The sequence below is a fragment of the Hylobates moloch genome, unplaced genomic scaffold (genome assembly GCF_009828535.3).
Source record: "Hylobates moloch isolate HMO894 unplaced genomic scaffold, HMol_V3 SCAFFOLD_20, whole genome shotgun sequence".
NCBI lineage: Eukaryota > Metazoa > Chordata > Mammalia > Primates > Hylobatidae > Hylobates > Hylobates moloch.
The window spans coordinates 28,133,903-28,146,295 of record NW_026652295.1 but is presented as its reverse complement, the minus strand read 5'-3'; positions in this window follow the sequence as shown (position 1 = coordinate 28,146,295).

Here is a 12,393-nt window from a genome sequence, read left to right as displayed (position 1 = left end):
ATTTGGAAGAGAAGATCAAGAACCTGCATGACATTGAGCAGGTGTCTACGGAGCACCTAGTATCATGTGATACACTTGGAAGATACCCTGGTGAACATGCTGGACACAGCTCCTGCTTCTGTAGGGCTTGCATGTTAGCGAGGGAGACAGACACATAACCAGACAACTGTAATTATGGGCGAACATTTCTGCCCTCAGAAACATATGATGTGCAAGTGGGTCAACACAACCCAATCGTGGAGTGAGAGAAGGTTCTGGGGCAGTGGCTTCAAAGTGAAAGAGTACAGGGTAAGAAAGGGACAGCACAGGAGAAAAACAGGGCATGGGGAAAGAAGGACTATACGTAGGCAGACAGCATGGGAGAGGGCAGAGGATGAAGAGAGTAGGACAGCATGGCGGGGCATAGAAGAGCACTGAACAATGGTGAGAAATGGGATCTACCAGAGAATAAGGGAAGGGGTTTGCATGTTCCAGTGAGGTGTTGTGCTTCATGTCATTCATTTTGTTTTATTCTATTTAATTTTATTGCTATTATTCCACATAAAATTCACCATTTTAAGTTACACAATTTAATTTTAAATGTATTCACAAGATTTGGAACTATCATTGCTATCTAATTCCAGATCACTTATATCACCCTTAAAAGAAAGTTTATACTCATTAGCCGTCAGTTCCTATTCTCCCCTCCTGCAGGCCCTGGCAACCATTAATCTGTGTTTAGTCTCTGTGGATTCACCTATTCTAGACTCTTTATGTAAATGGAATTGTATAATATGTGGTCTTCTGTGCCTGGCTTCTTTCACTGAACATGCTGTTGTCACATTTCATCCACATGATAGCCAATGTTGGTGTTTCATTCCTTTTTATGGCTGAAGGACATTGCATTGTGTGGATGTATCAGTTTCCTAGGACTGCTGCAACAAAGTACCACAAACTGGGCGGCTTCAAACAACAGAAACTTACTGTTTCATAACTCTGGAGGTTAGCAGTCTAAAGTGTCAGCTGGCAACCCTCCCTCTGAAACCTGTAGGGGAATCCTACCTTGCCTCTTCCTAACTTCTGGTGGTTTGCCAGCAATCGCTGGCTTGCAGGAGCATCACTCCAATCTCTCCTCTTTTCACCACGATTGCCTTCTCTTTGTATGTTCGTGTCTTCACACGCTGTCTTTTCATAAAGACACACGCCATATTGGATTAGGGCCTGCTCTACTCTAGTATAACTTTGTCTTAACTAATGACATCTGCAATGCTGCTATTTCCAAAAAAGGGCACATTCTGAGGTTTGGGGAATAGAGCTTCAATGTATCTTTCTTGGGAGGACACTATTCAACCCATAACAGTGGACACACATTTTCTTTATGCTAGGCTTTCTTATAAAAGTAATGGGATGCCAGTTAAATTAACAGTCCTTAGTGCTTCCTGTTTTTTGAGTCAAGCGCTTTGCATGTGTTATGAAGTTTACAATTGCTCTACAGGGTGGAAGATGGAAGCTATTATTTATAAGAAAAAAAAATTAAGGAAAGAATGCTCAGAGGGTGAACCAAGGTCACACTCTTGATCCATAATAGAGATAGGAAGACTTTCCAAGGTTTTCCAAAAGTTCTACACCTGGTAAGTGGCAGAGTCCAAATAGAAACTCAGGTTTTCTGCTTCCAAATCCCATGATCTTTGCAATATTGCAAGTCTGGCTTCTGCTGTGAAAGGCTGCTGTTATAGAATACGTCTTCCAGATCACAGAAGCTTTCATGACCCTTCAACTGTCTCATGCAAGCAATGGTGAGATGCTGGAGATGCTAATTGAGCGGGGACATCAAGGGCACCCTCAGGGCTGAGTCAGCTGCCGTCCACATGACAGAACTAAAAGGAAAGAATTCATGGGAAACACCTTCATTAGGCCTTTTCACTAAGGGAAAAGAACTTTCAGAGTTTGAGTGATGGGAAGAGTGGGGACCTTAAACAAGATGGTGAAGGCAAAAGAAATTTTTAGAGGAGAATGGTGGGTTCCATTTGGCCCTGGTGAGTTTGAAGGGTGTATTAGTTTGCTAGAGCTGCAATAGCAAAGTATCACAGACTGGGAAGCTTCAACAAGAAATATTTATTTTCTCATAGTCCTGGAGGCCAAAATTCTGAGATTTAAGGTGTCCTCAGTGTTGATTTCTTCTGTGGCCTCTCTTGTTGGCTTGTAGATAACCGTATTCTCCCTGTGTCTTCACACGGTTGTCCCTCTGTGCGTGTCTGTGTCCTAATATCCTCTTAGGGCCCACCCTAATGATCTCATTTTAATTCTATAAAGACTCTATTTCCAAAGAAAGTCACATTCTGAGATACTGGGGTTTAGAACTTCAATATACATATTTTGAGAGGACACAACCCAACTCACAACAAAGACCTTGCTGTGCAGTAAAGCAGAGATATTTTTTAGGTTCTTAGCAGTCAGAGTTGACAGTTGAGGAAAGACCAAGGTTGAACATGTCATTTTTTGTTTTGTTTTGTTTTCTGAGATGGAGTCACGCTGTGTCACCCAGGCTGGAGTACAGTGATGTGATCTTGGCTCACTGCAGCCTCCACCTCATGGGTTCAAGCAATTCTCCTGCCTCAGCCTCCTGAGTAGCTGGGACTACAGGTGTGCACCACCACACTAGGCTAAGTTTTTTGTATTTTTAGTAGAGATGGGGTTTCACCATGTTGGTCAGGCTGGTATCAAACTCCTGACCTCAAGTGATTCACCTGCCTCAGCCTTCTAAACTGCTGAGATTACAGGTGTGAGCCACCACATCTGGCAAATATGTCATTTTTAGGAGGCAGAAATTGAAGACATGTGATATGGTTTGGCTGTGTCCCACCCAAATCTCATCTTGAATTGTAGTTCCCATAATCCCCACGTGTCGTGGGAAGGACCTGGTGGGAAGTAATTGAACCATGGGGGAGGTTACCTCCATGCTGTTCTTGTGATAGTGAATTGTTATCAGATCTGATGGTTTTTTAAAGGGGGCTTCCCCCTGCCCCCCTTCACTATGCACTTCTCCTTGCTGACACCATGTAAAGAAGGAGGTGTTTGCTTCCCCTTCTGCTGGCATTGTAAGTTTTCTGGGGCCACTCCAGCCCTGCAGACCTGGGAGTCAATTAAACCTCTTTCCTTTATAAATTACCCAGTCTCAGGCTGTCTTATAGCAGCGTGAGAAAGGACTAATACAACATGTGATAGCTGATTGATCCCAGAAACAAAGTCTAGAGAAATTGGGTGAGGATGCCAGTCTTGTGTGTTTTTGGTCTTTGACAAGGTAAAATAAAATTTCTTAAGACGTTTTCCTACTTTTGCTGTAAAAGCTTGATTTGTGAAATAGTGTTTGGAGAGTTGTAGTATAAATATCAATGCAGAGTGAATTAAAAAACAGAAGAAATGGATAAACTAGATTTACAATCATTAAGTAAATCAAAATTGGTAGTTAAAAAAATTTAGCGTGACCAGGCCCAGATGATTTAACAGGCAAATTGAACAATTGAAAAATAGGCAGCAGGTGGATTTTTCTGGATTTACAGAGTGTATCCACCCCAGCATATCCACTTCTCTGAGCCTTCTTACCTCTGTCTTTCGTGGGGAGTTGTCACTTTTTCCATACTTACAGGAGCTTACCTCGAATCTGATTTGAACTATCTTCTGGAATCCCTGTTAGGATGTTAAATCCTGTATCCTGTGAGGATCCTCCTGCATTGATGTTAAACCTCTCTCATCTAACCTTAGGTTCTACTTGGAAGTGGAGACCCTTTAGTATCTAGCCCCATGGATATCTCAGGACTTCTGCCCAAATATGTGGCTATATTCTGTGGCTCTTTCCCTATTAAGTCATAAGGTCCCTGGCTGAGGTAGGCTGTGGTGAACCTCATCATCGGCCTGGCCACCAGGAAACAAGGTGTGAGCTGATCAGGGGGTTTGAGGACACTACAGTCTTGTGGGAGAGCAGTCTCTGCCTTCTCTCCAAGCAAGGGGACAGTGCTTTCCCTTCCTAGGGAGGGCTGGGCCTCTGCATACTCAGATTGTGCAGGGGCATCAGGGGATTCAGATGAAGAGAGAAATGGGCAGAGGGGAACAAGAAAGGGGCACACAGAGAGAAGCTGGGATGAGTCACGGGAGCACAGAAAGAGGGGCAGAGACACGGCTGGTTGCCAGCAAGGTCTCAGGACCAATAGGAAGACTGTTGTTGGAAGGAGGAAGATTTCCCCAGTATTTTGTGTGGGAGCTCCAGTTGGAAGCTGGAAGCTCTGCTCTTTTGCATCTTAGCGTGAAGACAGGGACCATGGGTTCATCTCTCCCAGGCAGCTCTTCATTTTGTTGTTTTATTTTCTTTTTTGATTCTTATTCAGAAATTTTCTACATTTCCTAAAATCTTAATTTTTATCTCATTGTTGGTGTCCAGTAAATTAAGAGAAATGTGACAAAATGACATGGAATCCAAATACGTCATCAAAGAGATATTTTATTTGTAAACAAGTTACTCTCTAAGGTCTTAAAATCTGCCCCAAGAGTTCTCTCTGCACGTGAACAGGCGGAATAATTGTGATATAATGGAAGAGCCCAGCAGGTGGGTTCTGTGAGATCATTCAGCTGACTCCAGCAGACAATGTGCTCTCTCTCTCTGCCCCCACGCTAAGGGTACACTCCTTGTTCATCTCCAGGACAGTGTCAGCAAATGCTGCCTGGGGCATGCTGGTGATCACTGTGTCACTTTGGGTCAGGAAACACACATTCTGGAGAGGACAAAGCAAGTGAACAGGCCTTGTACGCTGAGTGGAAGGCCTTTAATCTCCAAAAAATCAAACCAGAAAAATTAAAAAATATCTTGAAACAAAAGACAAGGAATACACAAATATAAAAACTTAAGAGTTCCAGGGACCAGTGGGCTTCTGCACCTTAGCCTGTCTCCTGCTCTGCTAAATGAGTGATGTGTGATGTGTACTCTCTTTGGTCCCATCGCTTCCTATTGTGATTCCTCCACCCTGGGTACTTGCTCTCATCCTGTTCTGCTGGCTGCTGCCTCACTCAACAAAACCTGTCGACTTAGACTAAGGTCAAGATTCATGAGTCGACCTTAGTACCACCTGCCATTGGCCCCAGGACCATGCCCTGTGCCACCACCCAGGCCCCAGAGCCCAGGGCACAGCAGATTCACCCTGAGGACATCTGAACAGGTCTTTTTTCACAAGAGGGCAGAAGAAGGGATAGCGACACTGAGCTCCAATCCTGTGAAGAGGAGCATCACAGACAGGATCCTCTGAAATGCAGGATGCACAAGGTCTGTGCTGGACTGGCCAATCCTTCTGCCTTCCTGAGATGATCAGATGGGTTTAGGCAGTGTCATCTGCTGGCTCCTCTTCCCTTGTACCTGACTTAACCTGCTCACGATCTGGGAGACAGTGTCATATCCTAGTATCCTGGGCCACCCCAGGGACAGCAGTGCAGGTGGCAGGTGACACCCAAGGTTGAGCTGAGCCTCCTGACTCTTCACTCATCCGGCCTCCAGGGAGAGTCTCTGCCTGTCTGGGTTTCGATTTCATCTTCTGTAAGACGAGGACTTCCCACTCACCCCTTAGGGCGGTTTGCAGGTCCACAGAGGTGGTGAGGCAGAAGGCCTTCCTTTGTAAACTGAGTGCCAGCACCTGCTACCCACCTATGCTTCCTGGGGTGGGCCTGCTTGGCTTGACTGGGAGGCAGCAAGGGGCAGCTTGACCAATCAAAGTGATGTGCTGGCACAGTTGCTAAGGCTCACGCCAGTACCCAGGAGGTATCCACCTGAGGAGGAGAACAATTCTGCTTCCCTGGGTCACCTTCCATGGAACAATGACTTCCAAGTAGAACAGGTAAGGCCGCAGGTGTGCAGAACCTAGAATTTATTTGTACAGACTGTGACTGTAGTGGGTTAGTGTCCCCCCTCAAATTCATGTCTACATGGAACCTGAGAATGTGACCTTATCTGGAAATATGGTCTGTGTAGGTGTGATTAGTTAAGGATCTTAAGGTGAGAGCATCCTGGATTTAGGGTGGACCCTAAATGCAATAACTGGTGTTCTTATAAGAAGAGAACAGGACACAGAGACAAACAGAGGGGAAGGCCCCATGAGGATGGAGACAGAGGTTAGAGTGACGAGTCCAGAAGCCAAAGAATGCCTGGAGTTCCCCAAAGCTGGAAGAGACAAGAAAGAGTCCTTTCCTAGAGCCTTCAGAGAAAGAGCGGCCCTGCTGACTCCTCATTCTTGGACTTTGCTTTCAGAACTGTGAAGGAATTCCCTTCTGTTGTTTTCAGTAACCAGTTTGTGGTCCTCTGTTATTGTGGCTATGGGAAATGAACACAAGGACCCCTCAGGCAGGGGTTGCCACCTCTCAGCTCTCGCTGAGAAGCTCCTGAGCCAGAGAGTCCAGGCTGGTTTCTGAGGAGCTCAACCTAATCCACTACACAAACCCCGTCCAGCCCCTCAGCAGATGCCTCCCCTGCCCTCAACCCTCCACTCCTGTTCTGGCTGCTCCATCTACGGGAGGATGGCCTGAAGCCAGTGATGAGGGGATGGGACAGCGGCCAGGCTGTGCACACATCCCCCCTGCCTGCTGCCTCTCCACCCCTAGAATATCCCCCTCTATGGCTGCAGGAATGCAAACCTTCCTCTGCCTTCTTTTCTTGATGTTCTACATACATGTTCTCTTGACTTTACTGACTAAACATATTTTAGATGCTGAGACTGGCTCTGATGCAACAGAGAATGCGAAACGACATTCCATCATTTTCATAAAGTTCTGATTGCGAACAACAATTAAAAAGCCCATTCCGTATTTGTTTCCTGATATTTTGGGGTCATTTTTGGCCATCCCATCCATTTTTGTGCATGTGGTGGAATTAGGATTTAACCTCTTACAGCCTCCCTTGACCTGTGGCTCTTGCCTGGCTGAACCTGGGGAACGCCAGCCTGTGGCCACCCTGTTTATGAGGTTCCTATGTCTCCCTGAGCTCTTGGCCTTTCTTGAGCAATTCACTACCCTGACCCTAGAGTTCTTGCTTGGACACACCCATCCCTTGAGACTATGACAGTTAAATCAGTTTGTTTATTAAGGTGCTCAAACTGAAATCAAGTTGTTGGTTATGTCTTTTTGCAACTACAGTCTTGCTTGATATTGTACTTGAACAACTCTTTTGGCACAGTCCAGCCAAATGCCTGCTATTCTCCCATGTGTGGGTTCCTGTGTTCTCCCTCTTTCCCCATGGTCCACACCAGAAAGAAGCAGTGAACAAGAAGCAGAAAATCTCAAAGACTTCACTAGTCTGGAACATTCTACCTAAAAATACTCACCAGTAAGCTGGAGCTGGCCACAAAGCAGCTGGTGGTCTCATTCTTCAAAAAGCAGTGGCTGTCTTGGCGCACCGATGGGGAGGCACCACCAGTTGGCACTGTCTGGCAGCCGGGAACACCCTGGCCAGGTGATAGGGAAGGGAGATGAGGCCCACTGTGGCGGCCACAGGACTTAGGAGGCTGCTGATCAGGTGGTTCCAGGCCTGCGGGGCACCTGGTCAGGGTCTGCTCCTGAGCAGTTCATGCTCCTGGGGCACCACGATCCCGCCAGGCCGGCAGCAGGTTCTCACATCCAGGACCCTCGGTAGGATGGGACTTCCTCTTCTGTCATACGATTTGATTCATTTTGTTCACTTTCAACCCCTCTCAGAGCTCCCCAAGCCTACAGGCAAATGCTTGCTGAATGCATGATACATGAATGCATGAATGAAGCAGAGACTTACGGTAGGACAGACAGGGGATATGGTTCTAGTAGTTTCTCCTCCTACGGCTTCAGGAACTGTAAACATCCACCCCTCGATGCCACCGTGGTGTCGGAGCCCCACAGTCTGCCTGTCTGTATGCTCCCCTAGAAGTTTGAGCAATGGGGCGCTGAAGAAGTGAGCCACACCCCCATCACGTGCCCCGTGAGGGGAACATGGGAACTTTTCCCATTTCAAAAGTATAAAACTCACTGTAAAAATAAGAATATAGTACAATTCAGACTTCTCTCATACTGTGATGGCAAGTCACTTTTAATTCCAGGATAAAATTAAAAGACCAAATAAAACAATTATAGCCATAATAATTTGTCAGTGGATGCACAGTATGAAAATATGTAAATTGTGACATGAATAACATAAAAATGTGTAGAGAGAAGAAGTTAAAGTGTAGGGTTTTTGTATGCAGTTGAAGTTAAGTTGTTATCAGCTTCACACAGACTAAAAACTGTAAGATGTTTTATGTAAGTCTTATGGCAACAACAAACAAAAACCTGTAGTAGATACACACAAGACAAAAAGAGTAAAATCAAAGCATATTACCACGAAAAAATCATTAAATTACAAAGGAATACAGCAAGAAGAAGAAAGAACAAAGTATCTACAAAATAGAAACCCCTGAACAAATGGCAGTAGTAGGTCCTCATGTATCAACAATCACTTTAAATATAAATGAATTGAATTCTGCAATCAAAAGACATAGAGTGGCTGAATGAATAGAAAAAGAAAACCAAGATCCAACTATGTGTTGCATCTAAGGGATTCAATATATCTTTAAGGACACACATAGGCTAAAAGTGAAGGGATGGAAAAAGATATTCCATGCAGATGGCAGCTAGTAGAGAACAGGGGTGGCTATACTCACATCAGATAAAATAGACTTTCAGTTAAAAACTGCCACAAGATTCAAAGAAGATAATTCTGTAATGATGGAAGGAGTAAATTTATCAAGAAAATATAACAATTGTAAGTGTATGTGCACCCAAGTTCAGAGCACCTAAATATATAAAGAAAATATGAGCACAATGAAGGGAGAAAAAGACAGCAATACGACATTAACAGGAAACTTTTGAACCCCACTTTCAACAACGGATAGATTGTCCAGACAGAAAATCAAAAAGAAAACTTTGGATTTGAACAACACAGTAGACCAAAAGGGTCTAAGAGACATTTATGGGACATTTCATTCAACAGCAGCAGAATGACCATTCTTCTCAAGCATGCACAGAACATTCTCTAAGATAGATCATATATTAAGCCACAAAACAAATCTTAACAAATTTAAGAAGATTAAAATCATACCAAGTCTGTTTTCTGACCACCACGGTAATAAATTAAAAGTTAGTAACAGGAAGAAAATTGGAAAATTTACAAATTTTTGAAAATTAAATAATATCATGTTGAACAATCAGTAGGTCAAAGAAGAAACCAAAAGGTAAATTTAAAAACTATTTTGAGACAAACACAAATGGAAATACAGCATCCCTAAACTTATGGGATGCAGCAAAATAGTTCTAAGAGAGAAGTTTACAGTGATAAACACCCACATTAAAAATATTATAATATAATTTCGCATGATGTTACCACTGGAAAACTGGGTATGGGATCTGTTTGCATTATTTCTGGCATCTATATGTGAATCTACAATTATCTAAAAATTAAAAGTTGAATTTAAAAAGCCACAAGAATGATAATGTACAGAAGAGCAAGGGGAACAGAGAGATGTAAAACATTTCATTTAATCAAATATTTAAAAAAAACCAAAGAAGTTGCTGACCCAGTAATTTCACTCCTTTTTGTTGGATATATGCTCCAAAGGAACACCTGCATTCATTCTAAGACATGCTACAAAACATTAAAATACAATGGTCAAAATATGAAAAGACAAGGGATTTCATACAATATAATCCACCCAAAACAAAATCCAGATTACTTTTTAGAAGTTATTAAAATAGAAACCACATGTTTTTGAAAATGTGATTAAAGCATACTTAATACAAAGAGAAAGCTTTGCTAACTGGAAATTAACTATTTGTTTTTGTCTTAAACAACTTTTGCTACTGGAAGACTTTAAAATGAAAATTATTTAGAAAATAGAAATGTTGAGAAAATTGCCAGTGGTTATATGTTAATATCAGGAGGGACTTGCAGACACTGGAACAGGACCTCAGTGGGGACATGCAGAGCCATGGGGGCTGGCAGTGCTGGCTGCTGCATGTCACAGGAATAAAAACAGAAAGCACATCACTGTTAGAGAAGAGAGCATGAGGAGACACTGAAAATGCTTTAATAAAGATACCAGAGAACAAGATAGTGTTAGTCCATTATGTTCGTTATCACACTGCTATAAAGAACTACCTGAAACTGGATAATTTATGAAGAAAAGAGGTTTAACTGACTCATAGTTCCACAGGTTTAACAGGAAGAATAACTGGGAGGCCTCAGGAAACTTACAATTATGGCAGAACACCAAGGGGAAGCAAGCACCTTCTTCACATGGTGGCAGGAGAAATAGAGAGAGTGAAGGGGGAAGGTCACACACTTTTCAACCATCAGATCTCATGAGAACTCACTCACTGTCGTGAGAACAGCAAGGAGAAAATCTGCCTCCGTGATCCAGTTACCTTCCACCAGGCTTCTCCTCCAATTCGATATGAGATTTAGGTGGGGACACAAATCCAAACCGTATCATGTGTCTATAAGAAACACAGAGATTTACACTATTGGTATGTAAATGGTGCTACTGAGACCAGATTGGGTATGATGGCAAACACTTCCTGTGGATGGTGACGTGTTTTCCAGACTAGGAAGACTGGAAAAGAGAAATCTCCATGTGGACGGCCAGGTGTCAGAAAATGCTTCAATCAATGGATTTAGTTAAACAGCATAAAACAGCTTGCCATGTAGTTATTTTGAAATAAATTATTCAGTCAGGCAGCAAATTCAGGGAAAGACAGCCAAATAAATACACAAATGTAGACAGAGAAGTCTTCCCAAGAAAAGAAGAGAAAGCAAAGGGAAATGGCATCGCCAATGAAAGCACACACAGAGATGTAACTTCAGAAATGGTGTCCAAGGAAAATGTCCTTTCCCATCTTCACATCATCCTCTGGACATTGACCAGCAAGCAGATATTTTCTGATGCAGAAGAACAAAAGGAAGCTCTTCTGATCTGTACAGTGGGCAGATCACATCTCTGTGGGGTGTTCTACAAATGTTTTATTGATCTTTGGTGATGTATTTTTTTTGTCATCCACTAATTTTTTTCATGCCCCTTATCAAGATAATTCTCCGTCCTTATCTGGTGTGCTTCCCTCCTGGCAGGCTCTAATCTTTGTTGCCTGCTCTGGAGGTAGCAGGAACTTCAACATTTCAGAGAAGTCCCATCTCCTTCCTGTAGGCAGCAGAAATTCATTTCTCATGAACATCAAAGTCTTCTTAGTGAGATGGGTGCCTGGTGGGTGAAGTTAAACATGTCCAGGACGGGCCATGGCTATGCCACAGGACCTGAAGGGTCTTATCACAATAGGTGAGGACTGCCCTCAGAGTGTGGCATCAGAGTCAAATTCCTGTATTGTAGCCGCAAACCAGCACTGATCCTTGGGGGCAATCCCTAGGCATCCTGGAAACTCTGCCTACTGATTGAGTTCATGAATGAGATAAATACCTAGAATTCAAGCATACACCTGAATGTGAACCTTTCTTATGCTGAATTTCCTATTTTAAATTTAAATGTTGAGCTGACACTGATAAAATTAGGCTTTTCCACACAGCAAGCCAAACTTTGCTTATTTGCTGACAAGCCAGCAGGCCCTTCTATTTCAGAAGAAGTGATGTAGAACCAAGTTCTTAGCAAGCAATGAACTCAGGTGTCTGCCAGGGAATGGCATGCTCATTCACAGATGCATCAGTCCTCATCCCTGTAGGTTGGAAACCCCAGCAATGAAGAATGAATAGAAAGGCCTTCATCATGACTCATCACTCCAAGCTGTCTGTTCTAGAGCAGGAAAATCTCCAGCATGGATCTTTAGTTCCATTTGGGAAGATGGACCAAATCCTGCCCATCTTGGAGAAGAGGTGGCCTGACACTCAAGGTCCCACACACAAGGCTCTTTCCCTCTGTGTGACCATCAGAATCTTCAAGGGATACCTGACCGTTTCATTTCTTTCTTTTCTTCCTTCTCTTGACAAGTGAATTGCAGAAGCTGTTGGAATCTCTTCAATGGAACAGATGGCCTGCGCTGGAGAACGTGTGGTGTTACATTAAGGGAGGGGTCTTGTGCTTAAGGGAAAAAAATGAGACCTGAAATAAAACTTCCACAGAGGACAAAGGACAAATTCCTGGAATCAAGTAAAGCAGTGCATCAGCAGTGACAAAACCTCCAGAGTTCATCAGAAACAGAGAAACTGATTTCAGGGGTCACAGAAGAGTCTGGTGTCTGCATACCAGAGAGAACAAATGTAGGCCTTTTTTTTTTTTTTTCATTCGAAAGATACAGATTACACTTTAAGAGACAGATAATTTCACTAAGTAAAACTCCTCTGAGAAGCACACTTCGTATGTCCAGGAGAAAGGCCAT